The sequence below is a fragment of the Heterocephalus glaber genome, unplaced genomic scaffold (assembly GCF_053883595.1).
Source record: "Heterocephalus glaber isolate CG9 unplaced genomic scaffold, H.glaber_assembly_v1.0 deba00001097, whole genome shotgun sequence".
NCBI classification, from domain to species: Eukaryota; Metazoa; Chordata; class Mammalia; order Rodentia; family Bathyergidae; genus Heterocephalus; species Heterocephalus glaber.
This window is the reverse complement of record NW_028258191.1, coordinates 4,772,675-4,800,073: the sequence shown is the minus strand read 5'-3', so window position 1 is coordinate 4,800,073 and position 27,399 is coordinate 4,772,675. Positions and strand designations below refer to the sequence as shown.

Here is a 27,399-nt window from a genome sequence, read left to right as displayed (position 1 = left end):
TCAAAGTTAAACAACAGTCAACATAATCATTTTATAATTATGGCATCCCTCACAAAAACTACTCATTAGTGAACATTCCCCCATTCTCCCCTGATCCTACCTCCTAATGCTAAGGGATCACTAATCTACTCTTTTCCTATAAATTTTCCTCTCCCACACATTTTGTAAAAATTTAATTATTTATGTCTTTTGTGACTGACACCTTTGACTTAGCACAGTATATTCAAGGTTCGTCTATGTTATACTATATATCCCAGCATCATTGCTTTTCATTGACAAATAATATTCCATTGTCTGGATATACCACATTTAGTTCATCTGTCAGATGATAAACATTTAGATGATTTCCACTTTTTGTTGTTATGAGTAATGCTTCTATGAATGTTATATACATGGGTTTTGGGGGGTAAACATTTGTTTTCACTTCTCTTTGGTCTCTATTTAGTAAGAGAAAATCTTATTATTTAATATTTTGGAGAACTTACATTTCAAAAGGAGCTGTGCATCATTTTACATTCCAGCAGCCACAGGACTCCAGTTTTTCCATGTCATCACCTATGTTTGTTTTGATTTCTTTTTTTGTTGTAATCATTCTGCTGAATATCGTATGATTTTGATTTACATTTACCTAATGGCTAATGATGTTGAGCATCTCTTCCTGTGCTTATTGGATACTTTTATAACTTCTTTAGGACAATGTCTACTTAAAATTTTTGTTCATTTTTCAGTTGAGTTGTCTTTATTACTGAATTTGAAGAACTTTTACATAATCATAATACAAGTACCTTGTCAATATATGACTTACTATTTTTTCACATTATGTGAGTTGTCTTTTCATTTTCTTGGTAGCATCCTTTATAATACAATACGTCCTAATTTTGATGAAATCCAACTTTTACTCTTTTTTTTTTATTGTGTTTTTCTGTCATGCCTAAAGAAGGCTTTACCTAATCCAAGGTTACAGTGATTTACTCATATATTTTCTTTCAAACTGTGTAGTTTTGACTCCTGCTTTAGGCCTGTTATCCATTTTGAGTTAATTTTTTTATATAAACACTAAGAATGTATTTCTTGCTGTTCTATTCTGTAGACCCATGTCTTATGCCTTATGCTACTTTCACCTGGTTTTGATTACTGTTGTCTCTGCAGGTAAGTTTTGAATTGTGAAGTGTGAGTTTTTAAACTTTGTTCCTTTTGTCTTGTTTTGGTTATTTCTGCATTTCTGTATGAAATCCTCTTCTTAATTTCTATAAAATTACTAGCTGGGGTATTGATGGACATTTCATTGAATCTGTAGATCAATTTCAGGAATATTAACTTTTTTAAAAAATTAAATCTTCTAATTCAGAGGTATAATATGTTTCTCCATTTTTTTAGAATCCCCTCCCCTTGTACTGGGGATTGAACCTAGGGCTTTTATACTGAGCTACATCCCCAGCTCATTTTTTTACATTGAGTGACATCCCCAACTCATTTTGAGATATGGTCTAAGTTGCCCAGGCTGGCTGCAAATTGTGATTCTCCTGCCTTAGCTGCCTGGAGTACTGGACCTACAAGGGTGTGCCACTATGCCAGGCTTTAGGCATTTTTCTTTAATGTCTTTCTGAAATGCTTTGTAGTTTTCAGAGCATAAGTCTTATACTTTATTGCTGTTTCGTAAGTACATAGATATTTTCTTTTTCATGATATTATTGTAAATGGAATTGTTTCCTGTATTCTTTTAGTGGATTACTTAGGATTTTCTTCCTCTAGGTCATACCCTCTGCAAATAAAGATTGATGTAATCCTTTTTAAATCTGATTACTCACTGTGTAACCCAGACTGGTTTTGTATTCCTTGCAATCCTCCTGCCTCAGCCTCCCAAGTGCTGGGATTATAGGTGTGTGCCACCATGCCCTGCTCTCTCCTTCTTGCCCACTTACCCATTACAGTGTGGAATAAAAGCAGTGAAAGTCTTGATCTTAGACAGGAAATTTGCAGTTTCTTGACAAATATAACTTATCTGTGGCTTTTTCATGCATATCTTTTGTCGTAATGAGGAAGTTCCCTACTTTGTTGTTTGTGCCATTTAACTTACATAGTTGTTACTGGCTTTTATGCTTAATATCTTGTTTATTAGAATCTATATCATGTGGATACTGCAGTAACTAAAATATGCTTCAGTTATATTAACAGTATAGTCTGGGGCAAAAGTGAATTTGAGTTTAGTTTCTATCTCACAGGACTTTATAAAAATTCAACTATTACAAGTAAAACATTAAGAATAGTACCTTAACCTTGTAATCACTAGTACTAATGTAGTTTAGTTGTTACTAAGAAGAATATGCATCATTTATGGTTGAATTACTCCCAGTATATTTTTGCACATGTATAGCTCAGATAGAAAGGCGCTTATTTAAGAAAATAACATGTTTTTTCAAAGCCTTCCCTCTCCCTCTCCCTCTCCCTCTCTCCCTCCCGGAGCTGTCTCTCCCACTGTCCCTTTCTTCCTCTTTCAGAGCTCTCCCTCTCCCTCTTCCTCTTGCTTTCCCCTTCCCTCTGACTCTTTCCAGTAATAATGTTTCTCATAGTATATTATTCAAGCACATTGTCTCTGGCTATACATCTAGCACTTCCAAAATCAAAATCAGAAACCCTTGGAAAATTTTGAAGTTAGTTTGGTTTATGTTTATGTTTTTCCAATCCTAGAGATGACTTCAGTTCTTCAAACTGTTTCTTTTAAAATGCCATGTGCCATGTCTATAAAAAGCTTAAGAGACATCTTCCTGGTTTTGATATATAGTTAGCTAAACTAGTTCCATGGAGAACCTGAATGAAGAGCTATGAAAAGCAACACATCTTGCTATGAGGGGCTAGATTCATTAAAGATACTCTAAAATTTAAAGAACTGTGTTTCTAGGCTTTTTATAACACAGTAAAAAAGGAAATCATTTTGGGTTCTGAGATTTCCTTTGGCTATAAATTGAAAGAGAAAGGAGATAGATTATTTTTTAAATATCTTATTGTTATATGAGTAAGAGATGTAGATATGAAAAGATATTTAAAAATCAAATTATTTGACTTATTTGTAGTCATCTCCAGAACAGCACAATTTTCAGTATGTTAGTTTCCTAACATTATGGAAAACCATTGCATATGAGTTACTGTCATCTAATAAAACTTTGATACCATAAAAGTCATTCTTTTTAAACTCTAGATTTAACTGACACCCTCATTTATGATAGAAAATAATTATTATGCAAGCAGCCTTTTGAGCACAACTCCATTCAGAAGTGAAAATACAAAGACCCAGAGCACTGAAGATTGTTATTGCAAAGCTCTTTTGTTAAACCAATTCCTTTGTCTTTAGACTCTCACTAAATTTACTGACTTTTAATATAGTTTTCTAATCATTTAGATCACAAAAGTTTAAAAGCAATATGTATTTTTAGAAATTTGTGAAAGTATTTTGCTAAAAATGAGACAGCCTACATTAAAATAGAAATCTAAAAAGAAGCCACTGATATGATATTATAATAGTATATCATAATTGGTGGAGTGGAATTATCAAGTATAAAGGTAGAGATGTATATGATACAGTTTTATAATGGTTTTCTTTGAAAGGGGTATAGTGTTTACATTTGAAGAAGTTCACTTCCTTTGAAAATTATGTCAGACGCTTCGTTTCCTAAAAATTGCATAAATGACATACTCAAATTTTTAGCTATTTCCTTGGGATGACTTGATGAAAGTAATAAGTACTTGTACCTATCTATTAGGTTGACTTTCTTTTGCCTGTATTCAATAAAGTATGCTATGTTAGTTTCAAAATGAAAATAAAGTCAATAATTGTATTGCATATAGTGAATATGAAAGTGGACTGTAAACTCATGCTATTTATACGTTATTCTTTGCAGTTTTCATTTCCTTCAAAGCTATGTTTTACTTTACATTTTCACTGTTGCTTCTTTTTTTAAGAGACATAGGATAGATAAATGTGATTGGCCAAATATGAGTTCAAATGACTTTTTCAAAGGTAAAGATGACTAAGGATAACCACATTGCAGTAAAGGAGTGAGGACTGGAGGCTTGGGTAGATATAGTGCAAACTGAGAATATACAATTTTGGTCTTACCAAATTATACTCTTTCCCTATTACCTCCAATCTTGATGTAAAATTTTTTCTGCCATTTATCATATATGCAGATACTTATTAAATATTTGTAAAATTCTTAAAAACAGGAGTTTTGAGCTTTATTGTTGTAGTAAGAAGCATCAGATTTTTATGTTCTGAGGGTTAGCTGTACAGACATAAGTTCCAAGAAAATGACAATGATATGAATTGACATGGGTAGATTAGAAACAGAGAATCAGAAAACTATTACAATCCAAGTGAGATGTATGGACGTTATGGGACTCTGAAAGAGTAGTAGATGTTTAAAACGATATGGGTATAATTTCTACATTGGTGTCTGGTTACTGAGTAGACTGGGAGGTTTGTACAAAGAATAGTCATCAGAAGATGATTTTGAGGTTTCTAACATGAAAATATATAATTTCATTAACCCAAGATGTACAACAAATGTGAAATAGAATTGAAGATTTTTAAAAAAAGCATTGCTGTGCTGTGTTGACTACATGATATCCACTTAGAAATGTCCACCAGAGAACTGGAAACAAGCCTGTACTATTCACACGTGAGAGCGTAGGCCTGAGGAACAGTTTCTACGTAGATATAAGTTGACCTTATTAAATAGAAGTCTCCGAGGAAGGTATCTATTTGGGAAGAAATCCGAACACTAAAGCTTAAGGAAATATATATGAAGTTGGGCAGTAGAAGAGGATCCAGTGAAGATTATGTAGAATACTTAGGACAGCAGCAATTCAAAGGGGGAAATGACCTAGTAAGGCAAGGGACAGAGTACCTTAATGGTGTAATTAACATAAATATCCACAGGGATTCTTTAAAGAAAGTTTAATACGTTTATGCTGTAAAGAAATTACTGTGTTTAAATGTCTCTTAGTTTCTCATTCTTTATGGCTGAGTAGTACTCCATTTTATAAAAAAAACCACGTGCTTTCTTTATCCAGTCTCTAGTTGATGGGAAATTGGGCTGTTTCCAAGTTTTAGCTTTTATGAACTGTGGCGCTATAAACATGGCTGCACGTATATCACTGTTGTATGAATCTTTTAATTCTTTTGTGAAGATCCCCAGCAGTGGAACAGCGGGGTCAAATGGGACTTCCAGTCCTAGTTCTTTGAGGTATCTCCATACTGATTTCCACAGTGCTTGCACCAGTCTACACTCCCACCAGCAGTGGAGCAGGGTTCCTCTGCCCACAGCCCTGCCAGCATTTGTTATTGGTTGATTTCATGATAGCAGCCATTCTTTCTGGAGTGAGGTGGAATCTCAGCATTGTTTTTATTTGCATCTCTTGAATGACCAGTGATGTTGAACATTTCTTCGTATGTTTATTTGCTGTTTCTACTTCTTTGTCTGAGAAATGTCTGTTCATTTCAGATGCCCATTTTTGAATTGAGTCTTTAAATTTGGGAGGTCTGACTTTTTATGTTCTTTATAGAGTCTAGATAGTAGATCTTTGTCTGAGGAACAGCTGGTGAAAATTTTTTCCCACATTGTAGGTTGTCTCTTCACACTGCTGGTGGTTTCTCTTGCTGTGCAGAAGCTTTTTAATGAGATCCCAGTTGTTGATTGTTTGCGTTATTTCATGTGCAACTGAGGTTTTGCTCATGAATCTTTTCCTATGCCAGTGTCTTCAAGAGTTCTAAGTTTAAAAATTAGAAAGTAAAAATTAAATGCCTCTCTTCCCACTTTTAAGTTTCTTTTTCATCTTTCCAATTTTCCTACCATGTACAAGCATTATTATATTCTATTTCAAAATGCAAAATTTTTCACATTTTAATATTTCTGAAATTAAGAGGTATCTTATACTCGATGTGTGCATTAAATTTAAAGTTTTTATCAGAAAGATTTAAGCAAATGGAAGATGTATTTACATCTAATTTTACTACAGCAAATCAAGTAAATAGAGTACAGTTGGTCCTCTGTATCTGTGAGTTCCATATCCAGAGTCAACCAACTGCCAAGCAAAATGAAATATACAGACTGTTTTTTGTTACTATTTCCTAAACAATAAAGTATAACAACGTTTTACAAAGCATTTAAATTGTAGTAGGCTTTTAAGCAATCTAGAAATCATTTAAAATATGTGACAGGATATGCACAGAGTATGTTCATTTTTTTTTTTTTTTGGTACCGGGGATCGAACTCAGGTCCTTGCACTTGCACAGCAGGCGGCGAAACCACTGAGCTAAATCCGCGGCCCTATGTTCAAATTTTATATAAGGACTTTGAGCATCTGCGGATTTTGGTATCTGCAGAGGTCTTGAAATGAATCCCCTAAGGATAATGATTTTTAACATATCAATGAAAATATAGTAATTAATTACTTCTCTTTGTGATATATTATTCCATATGAGTTGTCCATAATTTTCAAATTGTTATAGTCCCTTATTTGGGGAGAGAAATTTTATTGTTTAGGATGGTTTTTGGTTCATGTTTTTTGTTTTTATTTTTAGCATTTTACTATTACCAAAATAGTTTAAACATTCCTTTTCTGCCTCAAATATGTTAGTGTCATTTTATATATGCTTAAAAGCTAATGTTGCTAAATATACATACATCATGAAAATGAAATAGTACTTAAAGTCAAGTTTTTGTCTTTTCTAATTCTTTTCCATATCATAACTTTTCTTAAAGGAAAATGATAATGACAAGCATATAATATACTATATAAATTCTTACTCAGTCTTTTCTGCTGGAAATACCTTAGCCTGTCTCTCTCTCTCTCTCTCTCTCTCTCTCTCTCTCTCTGTGTGTCTTTCTCTCTCTCTAAAAATACAAAAGACAGAGAGAATCAGAAAACTATTTTAATCCAAATGAGATGTATGGAAGTTATGGGACTTTGAAAGAGAGGTAAATGTTAAAAACAGTATGGATACAAATTCTACGTTTTTGTCCGGTTACTGAGTAGACTGGGAGTTTTGTACAAAAAATAGTCATCAGAAGATGATTCTGAGGTTTCTAACATGAAAATATATGATTTCATTTACCCAAGATGTAGAACAAATGTGAAAAGCACTGGGGATTGAACCCAGGCCCAAGGCCTTCCAGTCCTTGTTAAATTTTGAAATAGGGTTTGAATTGCCCAGGCTGGCTTCAGATTTACTATTCCTCCTCCTACCCCCCGAGTGCTGGGATCACAGGCTTGCAGGGCCGTACTGGAACGTCCTAGGCATTCTCTTACTTTCCCATTCACACTTCAGTCCTTGACTTTGACTGCGAAGACTGAAAGACTGTCTTTCACTTCAACGATATTTCCTGTATAGCCTTATAGTTCCTCATCATTATTTAACTTCTTTTAATACTTAGTACTTTGTACTGAAGATGTCTTACTTATTATTGCCTCACCCATTAGGATCTTTCTTTTTTTGGTACTGGGGATTGAACTCGGGACCTTGCACTTGCAAGGCCAGCGCTGGAACCACTAAAGCTAAATCCCCAGCCCACATTAGGATTTCTTGAGGACTAGGACGGTGTGGCTAACAGTTTATGACTGCTACTTAATAACTCAGTAAGTACTGAAATAATGATAATGGTATAAAATATTTTGTTTCCACTTTTTTTTTTTTGGTATCGGGAATTGAACTCCAGTCCTTACACTTGCGATGCTGGCGGCAGACCACTGAACTAAATCCCCGGCCCTCCATTTTTTTTTTTTAAGATGAGCTATGCCAAGTTCTCTCCTATACTGAAAAGCAAAGTAAAAACATTTATAGAGCCAAATTACTTGTTTCAGGGGTATTTAGAAATATATTAGAAATAGAACTGTATACTTTCTTCTATAAAAAGCCATTTAATAGGAACCAATAACTAAAGTAAAGATATGTTTAAAACATCTATTAAGTACCCAACCAGGATACTGAGATTTGTAGATCAAGAAGTGGATAATTTTATAAAGGAAAATTTGTTGAAGTTTTGGGGTGGAGAAATTTTAGGTGGTGGTTGTTGTTGTTTTTGGTACTGGGGATTGAACTCAGGACCTTGCACTTTTGAGGCAGGTTGTGGAACCACTGAGCTATGTCCCCGGCCCAAAATTTTAGTTATTAATGGCTAAGTATCACTGTACATGATAGCCTGAATGTTGATACTAGCTTTCACTATATATAGTGAGTGCCTCCTGCCAGCTGCTTCCCTCTCCTATTCTCCATACACATGAAAAGGAAAAAACAATGGAATCCATTGTATGCAGATTTCTCAGAATAAGATAAATAAATTATGGTACTAAGCAGAAGCCCCAAACTTGGATTATTTTTGTAAGACAAAGACAGTAATGCTATCTTTTTCCCCCTGTTCTTTTTACTTAAATAGCAGTTAGCAATCTCCTTCTCTGTATGACTTGAATATATAATAGTTAGGTAGTACTCACATGGATAGCAGAGACCTTGCTTAAGAAAACATGTCAGGGGCCGGGGATTTGGCTCAGTGGTTTCGCCGCCTGCTGCGCAAGCGCAAGGACCCGGGTTCGATCCCCGGTACCAAAAAAAGAAAACATGTCAGAATGTACTCAGAGTATGATTACAATGTAAAGATTACCTTGAAATTAATCTTTAAGATTAAAAAATTTTATGCAAACTTTAGTACTTGTTTATTAGTACCAAATTACTGTAACAGCCTAGTTGAGAAACTCCACTTTTAAAAGAAGCCGTACATGTTTCTTTACATACATTCAGTACATTTAAAGTGTAAATACATAGAGTGTGTATTATTGATTACAATAACTCTGTAAGTTTAGTAAAATGGGTAGAACAATGACAAACTAAAGAGTCCAAAGTCACTTACTAATTGGGAATAGAGCAGAAACTAAATCCTACGTTTCTGGCTTTATGTGCCTATCCATTTTCTTTCAGAGCACATTTCCTCTTTTTCAACTAAAAAGACACTTAACACAAAAAAATAATGTGTGAGCCAAGCCTGGTGGCCAACGCCTGTAATCTCAGCACTGGGGAGGCTGAGGCAGGAGGATCCCTGTGAGTTCGAGGCCAGCCTTGGCTACATAGTGAATTCAGTGCCAGCCTGAACCACCCAGTATCAAAAGGTAATAGTAATAATAATAATAAGAAGAAGAAGAAGAAGAAGAAGAAGAAGAAGAAGAAGAGGAGGAGGAAGGTGTGAATTTTCACATATACACATATGAGTGTATGTGTGGCACTGAGCCACTGTTTGAATATCTCAAAACTATCAGCAAATATCTACATCTGTCCTAGAAAAACCATAATTAAAATGAATAGATCTCAAAAAAATAAATAAAATAAAATTAATGGATTTCATATGCCAAAAAAAAGTTTGCTCTAATCTTTATATACCATTGTAATTCTTTTTTCTTTGCTTTTCCCCTCAGTACAGTGAGCCACATCCCTGGCTCCCCTCCCCATTTTAAATTTTCATTTTGACACAAAGTCTGACTAAGTTGCTCAGGCTGGGCTCAAATCTTCAATCTTTTGCCTCAGCCTCCTAAAACGCTGGGATTACAGCCTTGTGCTATTTCTCTAAAATCATTCTGCTTGAATGTTACTGTTAGCACTACTATAAGTTTTTTGTTTTGTTTTGTTTTTTTACAAGCTTTTGAATTCTAAGAGTTGAACTTTTATATCTATTTGTTTTAGTGTTGGGATTTCAGATGCTTTTTGGCATTTTTATAATCATGTTCAAAATGTTTTAATCCTTCCAGCCTCAGTTTTAAAGAACTAAACCCTCCAAGAGAACAGACAAATGTTAGGAGTTCTAGAAAGAAAATGGAACACCATGGTGGCTGATAGAAATGTAAGGAACTCCTTAACCGAAAGTATGACTCAGATCAGTTTTATGCCTTAACAAGATGTGCTTGGTGAAAATATGCTTGTGATAGATATATTGCACAAAAGAAGGCTGCCATTGTTTTGTACGTGTTACTGAGCAATAAAAAAAGAGAACATTTTGTTGGTAATGAATTTTAAGTTACTGGACATGGTGCTTCACACCTGTAATCCTAGCAATCTGGAGGCTGAAGCAGGAGGATCACTGAGTTTGAGGACAGCCTTGAGTACATAAGGAGTTCAAGACCAGCCTAAAATGTGTAGTGAGAACCTGTCTCCAAAAAAAAAAAAAAAAAAAAGATGAAATTTGGGGAAACAATACATTAGTTTTATGTCTGCTTTCCTTTTTTGTGGCTGTAAATGATATCAGACATTAAAATTTATCCCACTAATAGACAATGTAGAACTTGGTGCTCATTTTTATTACTATGTAAAAATGGCTTTCAAATTTTTCAACTTTACTTTCATTTATAGAATACTTAAGTATATTTTATAAAAGCATTCTGAAATTTAAACTGCCTCCTGAATAATACCTCCAAAATTTTTGCATTAATAAAATTCTTCTGTTTAAATTTGTGATTCATATACAGTTTTCAAATTTAAGTAATTTCAGGACATTGCAGACATTGTACTGGCTTTGCAGATGTAATTCCTCAAAATAATTCTGTTATAGAACCATGGATTTAGAAGCAGTCTCTGAACATTTAGGAGAACAATAGCTTCAAGTTAAGCATTTTTTCATACTAAGGAGGCAATAGCCATCATTATTGCCTATTTTTTTTTGGTGCTGGGGATCGAACTTGGGACCTTCCACTTGCAAGGCAGGCAGCGGAACCACTAAGCTAAATCCCCAGCCCCACCAATAGCCATCATTATTATTAAGAAAAATATTAATATAAATTTTAATTTAATTGGTAGAAAGAACTTCATCTTGTTTCTTTTGATAGCATTCAACTTTTCCTACAAAGTATTTAATAATCAGTGTAGTTCTGATAGTTGACATAGTATAGCATTGACCCTATATACCTCAAATGCCCGTAGAGATCATTCTTTTATGTCATTCTGGTATCATAAGTGACTAACTGGGCCACTGAAATCATGCAAAATTATTTTTGACTTCTTATTTACTATGACACGGATATTTGTTTGTTACTATGTAAATATCTAAAGCATATAGAAAATTCTCACCAAAATTGAAACTTTAATCTGAGATGATTTAATAAAGTATGAGTTATGTTATGTAAACAAAATTTAGTCTGGGGACCAAAGGAAACTGTTTCACTATACCAAAAAGATTCTTAGAGTCTTGATCAGGGGAGAAATGAGTGTATATTAAGACACGTTAGAAAAAGAAAAGACTCATGTTAAATGTGAGTCTGCAATCAAAAGCTCCAAGTATGGATCTGCTGAATTAGGGAATTTGATTTGCTATCTATCTCTTTCTCATGTAGCATGCTCCAGAGTGAGCAGCAGAGGAATTTATGCACTTAATGATGGTTAATGATTCTCATGGGTAAGGCTGGGGAGACCAGCTAATATGTAATATATTTAAGAAAGTTCACCAAATGTGATTAGAATCAAAATAGTTTGGGTACCTAATAAATGAAGCTTCATTTACCAGAAAACTGCATTCATCCACAACATTTCATTTCCTGCTAATAGGTGAACGGGATTCTTATCATAAAATGTAACATAGAAGTTATTAAAGAAGACTGTTTTGTTACTTTTTTACAGAGGATTATAGGTCAAGTTATATCATCAACTAATTGCAGATCACATCCATGTTATAAAATTGACTTTAATAAAGGCTTATTAGTTTAAGAGACTACTAGTTTTAGTGCCTTTACAAACAGAAGTTTTTGAGGTCAGAGAATATCTCTCAGTCATCTTCATATTATGAACATCTAGATACTTGTGTGACATATAGAATGAATGTTCTGTAAATCTTTTGTTTTGTGTGCATGCATGTGTTTATGTTTCACTTCTGGGGATTGAACCCATGCGTGATAGGCAAGAGGTCTACCACTGAGCTACACCTCCAGTACTGTTCTATGAATTTTTATTTAATGAATGAAGAAACAGTGTTTCATCTTCACATTCTGTTTACAGATCTTCTGCTTATAAGCCACCGTATGTAACTTACCCTCTTACAACATCACAATGTTATTCTTTTTCTCTGGAAAGAGATGCCATCTCATTGATACTCGAGAATAAGACTTAAGTGAAGACTTTGAACTTATCCTCTCTGGTAGCTACTCACACATTTGAAAGGATACCATGTATGTTATTGAATAGTATATTTTAATAGTGACCACAGGGTTAGTATTTTAGAGAATTGGCATCATCTTCATAGTTGTTGTGACAGAAAATCTATTTCTAACCCAAATTTGGCACAATCCCTGAAACCCAGAATAACCACACAGTATTTGTTTAGGGAGTAGACGAAAGATAGAAAGGTTAAAAGAGAGACTTACTCACCTCTTTCCCCACCCTACAATTGTTGGTTGGTTTGTCACAGTGTTTCAGTATGTAGCTCAGGCTAGCATTTAACTGAAGATTCTCCAGTCTCATCTTCTCCAGGACTAGGGTTAGAGGCTTGCAGGTTTTTTGTGTTTTTGTTTTTGTTTTGCTTTGTTTTGGGTTTTTGTAATGAAGTGAGCAGCATACTGACAATAGTAGACATGCTCACAATAGCCAACTGATAAGAGGAAGAAGGAAACTTATCAGTAAAGTTTGAAGAAGGACTGGGGGTTAGCTCAGTGGTAGAGCACTTGCCTAGTATGCAGAAGGCCCAAGGTTAGATCCTCAGCACCACCAGGAAAAAAAAATTTGGAAATTTACAAATATGATCTTTTGAGTCCTGTTACAGTAAAGGCAAGCAGCAGCCACTCACTGATAGAGGTCAGCCCTATAATTACTTAATATTGACTGAATTTATTAACCAGAAGAGATTCGAATTTTCATAATAACTAATTTTTTTTTTTTTTTGACATCAGGGATTGAACTCGGGACCTTGCGCTTGCGAGGCAGGCGGCAGAACCACTGAGCTAAATCCCCAGCCCTTGTAACAACTAATATTATTGAAAGAAAGTTACATTATCTTCATTCGGTAAGGAAAAATAAGAAAATTACCATGCACATTTAGAAAATTCTTTTAGATAGTAGTGGATACACTATACATTTTAATTATCTGGAAAAAAACTCCTTTACTTAAAGCTTCTAATTCCTTGATGCTTACAGATGATTGAAATTTCTTTTCAGCATCATGGGTTCTTCATCTCTTGATGTTTATTTGGCTGTGTGTGTGTTTCTTTTTAGATGCTATGTATTAACTAATGTCTACTTTTGCACATAGCTTGACATTAAATGCTTTTATTAAATGACTTTCCATTATTTTAAAGAACTTGGAGGTCAGTTTGTTTTCTTACTAACAGAATGGGAATGATTACACTTGCAGAGATGTATTGGTTTGAGTAAATGAAATATCTGTTGAGCACAATGCTTGCTACTCCAAAAGAGCTTGGTAAATAGATCAAAAATATTATTAAAGAATTCAAAGAAAGAATTTTGTGTATCTATGGTAGGTTTTATTTTGTCTTCTTCATGTTTTTATTTTTCTAGAAACTTAAAGTCTATGGTTGAAGAACTGGAATAGAGATCAAATATACACAGATGATATATAAATTATTTTTTCAGGTTTTTAACAGGAATTAATGTTCAGTGAACTTTATCCATATGCCTTTTATTTTTTGAAGTTTTTGAGACAGGGTCTTGCTCTATAGCTCAGGCTGGTCTGGAACTTGTGGTGATCTTCTTGTCTCAGCCTTCTGAGTGCTAGGGTTACACACCTGCACTGTCATGCCTGGCTCCATATGGAAATTCTGATATGTAAAACTGAACTCCTTTTTTAAATATTGAAAAAGCATAAAAATCAAATTATATTGCTAAAAAGGAATACTCATACATCTTTTCTCATCTTGCATAACACAAAAATAGCTGACTGCTTTGCTCATAAAAATCATATTTGGAGGATGACTAAGCATAAGACAGTTCTCAAATCTTTGAGAAAGTTACACAGGAGTGAAAGTGACATTTCAGCTGTAATCAGCCTCCTAATCTAACTAATCATACATTATTTTTCAAGATGCTCTGAGTTTTACTAAACTATAAAAATTTATTATGATTTTCTTTAAACCAGAACCTCATAAGGTTGTCTATGATCACCATGTAGTTTTGTCTTTATAGGTACAGCATTTGTACATTTACATAAAATTTAGGAAACTGAAACTTTATCTGAAGAATAACTTAGTAATTTATATAATTATATAATTTATATGTTGTTTATTCATATACTATCCTTGCTCCCTAAAAATAATTGGTTGGTGGTCTGTTTAATAACAACATAGTTCTTTTTAGAAAGTGAGAATATTTGATATCAGTATATCATAGTGTTACTTTTCTTTAAAAAGTCACAATTTGTGTCTCAAAACAATTAATTTAGAAGTATTATGAAGTCACTTATGGGGAAATAAAAAGTTTATTTCTGCCATTTCTTAGGCTCAAAAGTAATTTTATTCATTTCTCAATCTGTTAAAAGTGAGATAGATATATCTATATATAGATAGATAGATAGATAAATATATCTATCTATATATAAAATTTTGTAGGACATGTTTTGACTAACTTTCTCTTGGGGTTACTAAATACCATTTAGGTTATTTCAAAGAACTTGGTATTACATCTTACCTTGCAGCTTTAGGATTTACAAATTGTGCCATGCCAAGTAAATTATTCTCAGAAGAATAATGAGATGTGATTTTCATGTGGATAAACTTACTGGCTTAACATTTCTCCCTTCACTTTATTTTTTTTCTGTGCTTTTCTGCAGAAAACATATGTTTAAATAAAATCATAACTATTTTCAGAAAAAACAAGCATATGATTTAATGTATTTTTAAAAGAAAAATTACCATTAAAAACATATTACATTAGAAAGTTTTATTTGCAAAGAAGGGTAATGAGGGCAGGTATCTCATCTGTTCCTGTGAACTTTTTAAACATTTCCGAAAGATAATATTCTTAAAGAATATTAGAAGTGCCGGGGATTTAGCTCAGTGGTTCTGCTGCCAGCCTCGCAAGCTCAAGGACCCGAGTTCGATCCCTGGTACCAAAAAACAAAACAAAACAAAACAAAAAACCCCGAATATTAGAAGTATGATTTTTTTCTGTTAATGGGCCAGTATCTACCAGTCTTTCAAATAAATTTGATTTTACTTTTTAGCAATGATGCAAAGTTTTAATTTATCTTAACTTTAGATAGATCTGTAGATCAATCATAGATATTCAGGTAGGTGGAAAGATAAAGAAATACACAAATATATACATATATATTTATAAAAATTTGAAATTTCTCTTAAAATAAGGAAGATTCAGTTTTTTCTTTACATAGGTTATGCTTTTTAACCCAATCCTTAACTACCAGTATTTATGGATTATATTTTTGTATACATTTTGATAATGCAGAACTCTCGTGCTTTTTATTCTGGTATTCATTACCCAACACACACTTCTCCAAAATTATACATAAAAACCAGAAACCACATAAGACTTCTAGCAATTTACTCTATTTCCTTCTCCTAAATAAAAGCTTTAGAATATTATTTCCCCATTCCATTCTCCCTCCTACCTGAGACCTGGAGGATGCCTTTACTTTCTCCACCCTCTTTTAACTCCACAGTTTTGCTGAGGCATTCAATACTTTTAGTTCTAGGTTTATTAGCCTTTTCCCTTATCATATATCTCTTTCTATTTTAAGAATCCTTACTTAGCCATAATATTACAAATACCCAGACAGTCAGTCATTATTCCTTTGCTTTTAGTTTTAACACATGAATTTCCAGCCTTTTGACTCCAATCCACTGGAAGCTCCCTAGGTTTTAGGGCTCTGTTTGTTTTCTTATTATTATTGATTCCCTTGAATGTGTCACTATTTTTATAATCATCATCATATTTTCATTTGCCTAATTTGAGTAATGAAAGGAGGCTTAGGATTCTTTGTTCTATGACCTAAATATTCCAGTGGGCAAGTTTCTTCACAATTTCTTGGGGCAAGAAAATGATTATTTGGGTTAAAGTTCTGAGGGATTGAAAGCACCTCTGACTGACTTTGTCCTCCACAAACACCAGCCAAACCTCCTAGAATCACACACATGGGATGGGACTTCCTTTCACCAAAGGTAAAGAACTCTCAGGACATTAGGTTTTAGTAATACTGTCAAGACCCTCAACCACTGCTCCTCCACTGCCTGATCCTTCTCAAATCCAACTTATTCCATAGCCTTGTGCATTTTTGGAGCTATCTGATCACCAGCCCATGTTCATCTTAAGGAGGAGTATCACAATTAGGAAATGAAGTCATTAGAAACAGCCTCAAGTGTCCATTTTCCCAGCAAGTTAAATGGAATAAAATTGATTAATTTTCAGAGCTTTTTTCAGAGAACTTACAGAATCATGTTTTTACATGTATTTTGTAATATCCTCTTTTATAAATAAAGAACTGAGACGAAGAACTGCATTTTGTATTTCTGTATATTCATATTTAATTTATAATCTGAGAGTCAAGAGGAGATATAGTCCTAGGTAAGTTATAAATTGTAAGAAGGGAAGTAGAAATTTTGGCTAAAAAAAGAAAATTTTCAGGATATTTGCTATTAGGAAGTTTGAAAATAGACAAATTAAGCAGGGTCTGATGAGACAGTTGTCCCCCTCTGGATGCATTTATTGTGGCCATCATTAATGATTTGGAATCTCTGGAAAAAATCTTTGGTCTTGTAGCTGTTTTATTTAATATCTCACTTACTAAAACAAATGCTGTATTCAACAAATAACTTGATTAAAACATGAGGGTTCATCAGTAGCCAAAGCAGTAGCTAGCTCTACTTAGATATCTTACTTAGAAAATTCAAAATATAAGCAGCCTCTCCAGTTCATTGAACCCAAACCTTCTTATTGAGTCTATGTATACACAATGATTAGAGCCTTGAAACTGTTCTTAATTTCCTTTAATCTCTTTGCTCATGCTCCCTAAGTCCTTTTTTCATCTAACAAGACTGTTTCTCCTTTCTTACTTAATATACAGCCTTTGTTATATACATTTTCAATTGCAAAATACGTTCTTCCAACTAATTTTGAACCCATCATTATCAAACATTATTTCTCAATTTTAATCTGTGCTCCCTACAAGTTGGGCCACTCTGTTGTTCTCAACATTGCCCTAATACTCCTTCCTTTTTTCCTTTTAGAGTTTTATTTCCTCCTCATGTAGCATCCTCCTTTTTCATCTTTGCCAGTTAAAATTGTACCCATCCTTCAAGGTCCATTCTAAAACTCCACCTCATAGGACATGATTGATGACATGTATCTGTGCAACCCTGTGCCATGATTTCTGCCCTTCCTTGGCTTGGCAGCCTTCAACATACCCTTTTTGCTTTAAGCAGCTTTAAGGTTAAGCTTCTATTCAATGTTAATGACTGAATGGTTGTGGTAAAACCTAAGCTCTGGAGTTGTAAAACTAAGTCCATAGCCCACATTATCAATTAGTAAATATTATTCTTCCTGTAAAAGTATTTTCCTTAAGGTAATTAAACTACCAGTGCAAGAGAGGCCCTTAGAATGGGGATTTAGCTCAGTGGTTCTGCCATCTGCCTTGCAAGCGCAAGGCCCCAAGTTTGATCCCCGGTACCAAAAAGAAAAAAAAGAGAGGCCCTTAGAGATTATCTACTGTAACATGTTTATTGAATATCAGAGAAAACTGAGACCCAAAGAAGTTAAAGAATTTGCCCAGGTTCAAGAACTGAATGTGGACTAGAACCCAGATTATTTTATTCCCATTTCAGTGCTCTTTTCAACAGCACTATATTAGACTTGGGACTTAAATATTACCCTGTAGGCATTGTATCTATCTGCATATAATAAAAATGGATTTTTTTCTTTGAATTTTAGAAAACAAATGCATTTTTTTACAAAACTAAATTGAAAGCACCAAATGCTGCTAATAATTTTAGTACTAATTTAAAAATGTAACGATACAGGTTGATTTAAACAAAAGCAAATAAAAGAATGTTGTGTTGTACATTAAATTTAAATATTTGACCACTTTCACTTTGTAAGTTTTATTTGTATTTTGACATTCCACATGGAGGTAATTAGTTATAATTTTCCTCTATAATCTTCAGAGGGAATTAATTAAATTCTGTTTTAAATCCTACAAAACAAGACAATCTGGAATGATAGTTAAAAATACTTTCTAGTTATGTATTTACCTGAATCATTGCCATCCAAAACTTGAATTTTAAGATACTATGTCATGCAAATTACATTTTTTCTAATGCATTTTGATATAAGTAGAAAGTATAAAATATACCTAACATACTATGAAAATTATATGAAATAATTTGTATTTTATTTTGGGTGCAATTTTTCTTACAAAGAGGACATTTTTAAGTGATAATTACCTAGATTTCTGGGGTACAGTGTGATGTTTTGATCTAGGTACACATCATAGAAAGTTTCAATCAAGGTAGTGAACCTCACCCACTTATGTTTTGTGGTGAAAACATTAAAAGTTACTTGAGTAATTTTGAGATAAATTATGCATTAATATTTAACTGTGATTCCATGATTTGTGATTACTAAAACTTAGTCCTCCAGTTTAGCTGAAACTTTGTACCCTTTGATCACTATCTTCTTTTTCCTTGTCTTTCTTGCTCCTTTCTCTCACTCACCTATCTTGTGGTGATCATCTTTCTACTGTTTCTTGAAGATCAACTTTTTAAAATTCTACATATTAGCAAGATCACACAGTATTTGTTTTTCCATACCTGGCTTATGTCACTTAACATAATGTCCTCCAGTTCCATTCATATTGTCATAAACAATAGAAGTTTCTCCTTTTTAAAGGCTGAAATTATATATATATATATATATATCTGTATCTAGATATAAATAGAGAGGAGAGAGAGGCAAAAAATATATACACACTTCAGGAAAAAAAACTTGTATAAATATTTTGATACTAAATTCATCAAGACATCATGATATTAATACAAGTCACCATTGTGACTTCATCTCTACAGCTACAAGAGGTGTCAAAGTGATGGCCATCATTAGCTTCCAGACATTTATTAGTACGGCGAACTGCTGCTTGGATAATCTTGGTCATTGAGATTGCTGCACATGCATTTTCAATTTCGTCTTCAAGGACTGGCTGTGTAGTGGGTTTTCTGTGATACATTACATCTTCTAGGGTCCCCCATACAAGGGTAACATCATATGTTGAAAAAACATCATACTATTTTTCTATTCCTGAAGTGTGTATACATTTTTAGCAGCATACATATATATGTGAATATATATAATATATATATGAAAGAAAAAGAAAATATCCTATTTTATTTATCAATCCATTTGTTGATGGACTCCTAGATTGCTTCCATATTTTGGCTATTGTTAATAATGTTGATGAGAAAATGAGAATGTAAATAGCTCTCTGATATAACTATTTTACTTCTCTGGGCTATGTACCCATTAGTAGAATTCCTAGATCTTATAGTAACTTTAATTATAGTTTTTTTAAAGGAATTTCCATATCATTTTCCAAAATGGATGTACTACTGTAACTTTAGCATTTCCATCAGCAGTGCATAAGTGTTCTCTGTTTTCAATTACCTTACCACCACTTATTATTGTTTGTAATAGTCAATTTGGGCCATTTTTTCACCTTTTTTTTGACAATCACAGTGAGTTTTCCTTCACATTAACTATATGTTTTTAAAAGTTGTAATGCGGCCATAGGTTATGTTAACCGTAACTATAGGTTATGTTTTCTGGACAACCATATACAGATACAATATGAGATATTCCTTAGTCCTTTAACTCAGGTAACTTCGTTGAGTGCAGTATTATTATGCACATCTGGAGTCTCATCTTTTATGGCAGATTTCAAGATACCTTCCAGTGCCCAGGCATTGTGCTTCTTGAAGTCCTCTTCACACATGACCTTGTGAATGTGATGGTGTATTTTCAGCTCACCACCTTGTTGATAGCAAAATGGCCCTTTCTTACCAGTCTTCTTTGTGGGATCCATTCAGCCAAATACAAGTTGGAAAGGAGGAGCATAAAGGATTGTGTAACAGGGAAAGCAGCCAATAATAGCCATTTATATGGCATGAGATGATACCTCATTGTGCTTCTATGTTGCATTTCTCTCATGGTTAGAAAGGTTGAACAGTTTTTCATGTATGGATCGACCATATCTCTTCTAATACACTTCTGTTCAGATCCTTTGACCATTTTTTAATGTGTTTTGTTGTTGAGTTGAGTTCCTCATACAATTAAGATATTAGCTCCTAATCACCTGTTTAGATGGGTTTTATCCCAGTCTATAGGTTATTTTATCACTTGTTTTCTTTGCTGTGCATCTTCTTACTTTGATGCAATCCCATTTGTCTGTTTTTTGTTACCTGTGCTTTGGAATTCTCGCCAAGAAATCATTACCCACAACAGTGCCATGGATTTTTCTCCACTGGCTGTCTTCTAGTTGTTTTACAGTTTCTGATCTTATATTTAAGTCTTTTCTCATTTTGAGTTAATTTTTATTCGTTGTGTGAGATAAAAGTTAAATCTCATTCCTCCATGTGTGGATATCCAACACCATTTATTGAGTAAACTATCAGTTCACTATATTTCAATTAATTTCTGGACATTTTATCCTATTCTGTTCGTCTCTGTGTCTGTTTTCATGCCAGTGTAGTATTTATTATAGTAACTTTATATTTTAAAATCAGAGAGGTGGCTACAACTTTATTTATTTATTGCTCAAGATTGCTTTGGTTATTTGGGGTCTTCTTGGTGCCATATAGTTTTTAGGATTGCTTTTTCTATTTCCTTAAAAATGACATCAATCTTTTAATAGAGGTTGCACTGAATCTATAGTAGAGCACATTGGGCAGTGTGGGTATTGTAAAAGTATTTATTCTTTTAATCTGTTTATTTATATCTTCTTTAATTTTTTATCAGTGTTCTGTGGTTTTCAGTGTACAAATTTTTAACTTTCTTAGTTAAATTTACTTCTATGTATTTTATTTTGCCCTCTGTAAATGAGATTTTTTTCTTAATTTCTTTTTCACATTCTTCATTGTTGATATACAGGTGTGCTGCTGATTTTTGTATGTTTGTTTTGTAATTTGCAACTCTATACTATGTCTTTATTAGTTCTAACAATTTTTTGGATGAAATCTTTAGGGTTTTGTCAATATAAGATGATATGGTCTACAAACGGGCAATTTGACCTTCCCTATTTAGATGTCTTTCTAACAGTTTTTAATGTGAGTAGATGTAGATTGTGGTCAAATGCTTTTTCTTCATTTATTGAGTTGGTCATGGAGCTTTTGTCCTTTTTGTAAATGTAGTATATAGCATTTATTGATTTGCTAATGTTTAGCCATCCTTGCATATCTGGGGGTAAATTTCATGTATTGATAGTGAATGATTATTTTAATAAGCTGTTGGGTTTATTTTCTACCATTTTGCTAAACATTTGTGTTTATCTTGGGTATTGACCTCTAGTTTTTTTTCTTATAGTGTCCTTATCTGACTTTGGTATTGGGATAATGCTGGCCTCATATGATAAGTTTAGAAGTATTTCTGTCTCAATTTTTGGAAGATTCTGAGGATTGTTCATATTAGGTGAATGTGTGTATGAATATCCTTGAGATTTCTGTAGATTTTGAACCTGCTCAGAGTCATTTCAACCTGTGTAGTAAAACAGGATAAGAAAATAGCACTTTAGTTTTGAGTCCTCTTGACTGAACACCTTCTTCAGATTCTGACAATTTGAAGTCCTCCTACAAATAGGCCATCTTAAATGGTTGACCTGATTAACTCAATCACATCCACCAGTTAATAAGCCCTACACACTTATATCCCTTTGATAGTGTTCAACATGAAACATGAGCGTGTTCAACATGAAAAATATTAACCACCACCAACAAAAAATTATAGGGAGATCTCAAGGAAAATATAGCCAAAAAATTTAAGAAACAAAAGGAAAAGTGATATACACAATTAGGGAAACACAAACTATAATTAATCTCCTCAAAGGTTATTAAAAATACTAGGACTACAAAACAAGAACAAGATAGTGTTTAAATTTTTTAAATATTAAGAAGAGAATTTTTGGGCTGGGGATTTAGCTTAGTGGCTCTGCCACCTGCCTTGCAAGCACAAGGCCTGAGTTCGATCCCCGATACCAAAAAAAAAAACACAATTTTTTAAAATTGTAAGACCTTTGAAATCGAAAACATTACACAAATACAAATCAAGCTAGGAACTTCAACAGTCTGAAAGAAAAAGTTGTAGAGAGCTCCAAGAAAATAAAACAAGCAATAGAGACAGAAAATAAAAATGCAGAAAAAGTATGGAACTCTTTTGTTTCACCTGTAGGTTCACTATATTGCAAATAGGAGTCCCTTGAAAGGAAGAACAACAATCAAAACAAGAAACAAAAAAGCGTGGATTAGAAATTATCAGAGAAAGAATATTTTGTACTTCTTCAGAAATGAAAGACTAATCTCACTGATACAGGTATCCAAGTACAATAAATGAAAAAAAAAAACAAATGGTTCACACAAAAATAAATCATCACAAAATTTCAGCATACTAGGAGCAGAGAGGAGATTTTAAGTGCTTACTGAGGGCAAGCAATGGGGACACTTCAGTTTCAAATGAGTAAAATGGCGTTAGGCTTCTCCATATTTTCCAGTTGTGGATAAATTTCTTTAAAATTGTAAGAAATACTCAGCAATGTGGCAGGATACAATGTTAACACAGAAAAATAACTAGTGTTCTTGTATACCAGTAATGAGCCCACAGAAAAAGAAATTAGGAGAACAATACCAGTACAATGGTCTCTTAGGACTTAGGAGTTAACCTAACCAAGGAGTTTAAAGACTTCTGTAATGAAAGCCATGGTATCCTGAAGAAGGAGATCGAAGAGAACAACCCCTATTTCCGAATAGACAGAAAAAATATTGTGAAAATTGCCATACCGCCAAAACTGATACACAGATTTAATGCAATCCCTATCAAAATACCGTATCTGTGAGTTTCCTTGTACATTTGAGAAAAATTGTTTTCTACTCTTGTTAGATGGAGTATTCTATAGATGTCTATTAAGTCTACTTTGTTTGTAATGCTCTTCATGTCTTCTATTTCCCTCTTAATTCTACTGCTTAGTTATTGTATTCATTATTAAGAGTAAATGGTTAAGTGATGTCTCCTACTAATATTGTTAAATTGTCTATTTCTTCCATCAGTTCTGTGAGTTGTGAATTTTTGCTCCACTTGTTTTGTGTCTTTGTTGTTAGATTCAGGTATTTCTAATAGTTAATTCAGTCTGTTATGTCTTTTTTTATTAAAAATGTCTGTTTCAAGTACCAGTTTATATTCACCTCTATTTAAATTACTGCTTCCATATTTTTCATCCTTATACTTTCAACCTATTTTTCTCTTTGAATCTAAGATATATTTCTTTTTTTTTTCTTTTTTACTTAAATTCTTTCATTGGTACATTTTAGGTATACAACACATTTACTTTTCTCATTGGGAACTTGTACCTTTACATGATGCATCTCGTTCTTATTTTTTTCCCCATTCCTAGCCCTCCCTTCAACCCCTCCACCCTTCCCTATTTACAAAGACTATGTTTCCATTTTTTCCATTTCTCAGCATTTTTCCTTTCCCTTCTTTCCTTTCCCCTGTCCCTCCCACTACCTCTACCCCTAATGACATTCATCATTGGAAATTTGCACCTTTACATAATCTCTCTTGGTTCTTATTTTTCACCCTTGCCCAGCCCTCCCTTCAACCCCTCCATCCCTCCCTATTTACAAAGACTTTGTTTCCATTTTTCCATTTTCTCATATTAATTCCATTCCCTTCTTTCCTTTCCCCTTACCCATCCCACTTCCCCTTCCCCTTTGCCCCTTTTCTTCCTATTTCACATTATAAGATATATTTCTTATAGATAGTATATAGTTGGATCATATTTTTTAGCCATTCTGCCAATCTCTATCTTTTGATTGGAGTGTTGACTCTGTTTACATTTAAAATAATTACTCGTATTTTATCTCCCATTCAGCTGTTTACTGTGTATCTGTCTTTCCTCCTAACAGCTATTCCTTCATCCCTCCCCTTCTTTTATGTTTGACAAATAGTATTAACATACCATTTCAATTCATTTCTTTTTTTGCTTTTTTTCTTTATTTTTTTCCAATTCAATTCATTTCTATATGTTTCTTCATTACTATATGTTTTAGTTATTTTCTTAATTGTTGTCCTTGTGATTAATATCTTAATATAAAATATCTTAATGTAATATTTTAATATCTTAATGTAAAATAATTTAAATTAAAGCCAATATAATTTCAATTCAAAAAAACTTTGCAGTTCGATCTTATGTAGTTCCATTCACTCTCCCTCAAGTTTGTACTATCGGGCCGGGGATTTAGCTCAGTGGTTTCGCTGCCTGCTGCGCAAGTGCAAAGACCCAAGTTCGATCCCTAGTACCATTTGTACTATTATTGTCCTACAAATTATACTGTCATACATTATATGCTTATCAACACTTTTAAATTATGTGTTTGTTTTTACATAAAAAAGGAGAGTTGCAAGGAAAAATACTTACTGGTGCTTTTATTTCTTTATGTAGATTAAAATTATTGTCTAGTATCCTTCAGTTCAGCCTGAAGGATTCCCTTCTTTATTTCTTCGGCAAAAAAAGCTGGTAACATAGTCTTTTAGTTTTTGTTTTCGTGAAAAGATCTTGCTTTCCCTTTCACTTTTGCTAAATAGTTCTGCTGGAGGTAAAATTCTTGGTTGACAACCTTTTTCTTTCACTTTTTAAATATGTCATACCAGTGTTTTTGGCCTCCATAGTTTCTGTTGGGGCATTAATTCCAAATTTCACTATAGCTATCTTTGTAAATGATGAGTCTGATTTTTTTTCTTGCTACTTCCAATATTACCTTTCTCCTTCCTTTTGATATTTTGATTGTAGTTGTCGTCTAATGTGTATCTTTTTGAGCTTTATACAAAACTTGAGCTTGTTGAATCTTCATATGGTTCTTTTTAAATTTATTTTTATAAAAGTATTTTAGCAATTATTTTTTATAAATATTATGTCTTCCTCTTCTCCTTCTAGAATTTCCATTATGTATGTGTAGGGATGCCAGGTAGCATTCTATAGGTATTGCGAACTCTGTTAATTTTTTAAAATTCTTTTTGGCCTTTAATTCTTATACAGGGTGATCTCAGTTGATCTATCTTTAGTTCATTATTCTCAAGTTTATTCATTCTTTCTTGTGCCTGCATAAATATGCTTGTCAGACTTCCTAGTGAATTTTTTCATTTGATATTACACTATACTTTTTTTGAGCTCCATAATTTCTACCTCATTCTGAAGAAGTAATTACTTTTTCTTGTTACTCTTTATTTGGTGAGACATCATCTGCATGTTTTCCTTTCACTTTTAGACGTTTCTGTTTGTTCTTTGAACATAACTGTTACAGGTGATTTAAGATCTTTGTCTTAGGTCCGACATTTGGGTTTCTACAGGAAGAGTTTCTATTGACTACTTTTCACTTGTACCGTATAGACATTATTTTCCTCTTTGTATATCTCATAATTTGTTGTTCAAACTGAACATTTTAAATGAAATGTTGTTTGGCCATTAAAGTGTCTACTTTTGTACTTTTGTGGTCAGCTAATGATTGATTGGAGATTACACCAATACATTGCCCAGCCTTTACCAAAGGACTGTGTGTTTGTAACTGAATGGCTTCTGTTCTTCTGCAGACAATTTATATCTCTGCTTTAGCCTTGGCCTTCACTTTCTGCTTACACAGAGCCTCAAGCTTAGTCAGAATTGAGAGCTTAGTCTTCTCAGGTCTTTCTTGGTCATTCATAAAGCATTATGCATGTATATGTTTCTCTAGATTACAAGGAAGGGATATGTTAAAGCTTTTCATAGGCCCCCTATGGACATTTCATTCCCCAATTTTTCATTTTAATATTTTCGGTCTTTTTGTTACCTCCAGTTGTTAAAGCCACCACTAATACTTACATTATTGAATACTTGCTGCTGATGTTTGCAGAATGGTAGATCTGAGTGGGCTGAAATGAAAACTGGCCTTGAAAATGGAGATTGGTGAGCTGTCATACAGATCAAACAGTGATAATTCTTGAGGATGGATGTTTGAAAACTCTTAAAACTGTTTTCAGATGTAGAACTAACCTCTCAATGACTCCTAAGCAACTAGTCTGCACAGCTACCATAGTAGTGAAGTGTTTGATTTTCAAAACTGCTCCACAAGGGATAAGATCAGCACTAACTTGAATACCACAAAGTTTGCTTTTCCTACTGAGATTCACACACCTCTCCTTCCCTCTGACTCACTTTCTCTCTCTCCCCCCCCTTTCTCCCTCCATTGTACTGCCCCTCTCCCTCTTTCTTTGCCTCTCCCTTATTCCTCCACTTTCTCTCTTTTTCTTTCTTTTTTGCTGTTGTTTTTGGATGGGGGAACTTTTCTTAAATAAACACTCCTCAGATTCTTGCAAGCCTTTAATTTCCAGAGTTCTGCAAAAAAGTGCTTTTGATAGTTTTTTCCATTGTTATTATTGCTTTTATATAGATGCAGATTTTTGGAAGCCTTTATTCTACCATCCCAAAATTGAGCTATTTTTTAAAAAAGTAATGCGAATAATACAAATAGAACAGAAGAGTAATATGAATAAAGTTTCTACTCTAAACAACTAGTACCCTGATCCCAACCAGAATATTAACTAGTGTTAACAACTATGGTACATCTTTCTTAAATATGTGGCTAGATAAGCATGTATGAAAATAGAGATGATATATTTTCTTTTGTACAGTAAGTTCCCAACTTATGAATGAGTTTCGTTCCAGAACCTTTTTAAGTCAGATTCATTTGTAAGTCTAACAAAGTGAGTCCTATATACCTTTGACACAAATATACAATGTAAAGCATAAAAACAAACACAAAAGTACTGTACACTATCACACTGTAGACTAACCATACAGCGGCACAACTGTGACAGTGTCTGGCAGAAAAATGAGCTACTTCCATGATTTGTTCCCACATCTATGAGTGTTCTAATGCAAGGTATGTTCCTATCTATAAAGTTTGCACCTGGAATGTTCTTAAGTCAGGGACTTACTGTATAGAAGAAAACTAGATATTCATTACTATTTTGTTTATGTTTGACTTAGCACTTTATCTTAGAGATTGACCCAAATTGAAAAAAAGAACAATCCCATTTTTGTTTGACTGGTTGTTTATATTTTTTAAATTAACCATTAATAATCCTATTAAACTATGATTCTTTACATTTATATTACATTTTCA

At 33.4% G+C, this 27,399-nt stretch overlaps 1 protein-coding gene across 30 annotated transcripts in view; it reads left to right on the top strand.

The window, feature by feature from the left end:
• Positions 1–27,399, top strand: part of Mbd5 (methyl-CpG binding domain protein 5) — a 437,449-nt gene that overhangs the window by 89,537 nt on the left and 320,513 nt on the right. For 19 of the 30 annotated variants that reach the window (XR_015450822.1, XM_087210017.1, XM_087210006.1 and 16 more), the window contains exons 1-2: positions 6,692–9,884; positions 12,913–13,025. The exons of 6 other annotated variants lie outside the window; for them this stretch is intronic. The gene's annotated coding sequence lies outside the window, so the exon portion shown is untranslated. Of the gene's footprint in view, positions 1–6,689; positions 9,885–12,912; positions 13,026–27,399 lie in introns of those variants that run through there. 5 more of the 30 variants (XR_015450821.1, XM_087210032.1, XM_087210033.1 and 2 more) reach the window with 5 other exon arrangements.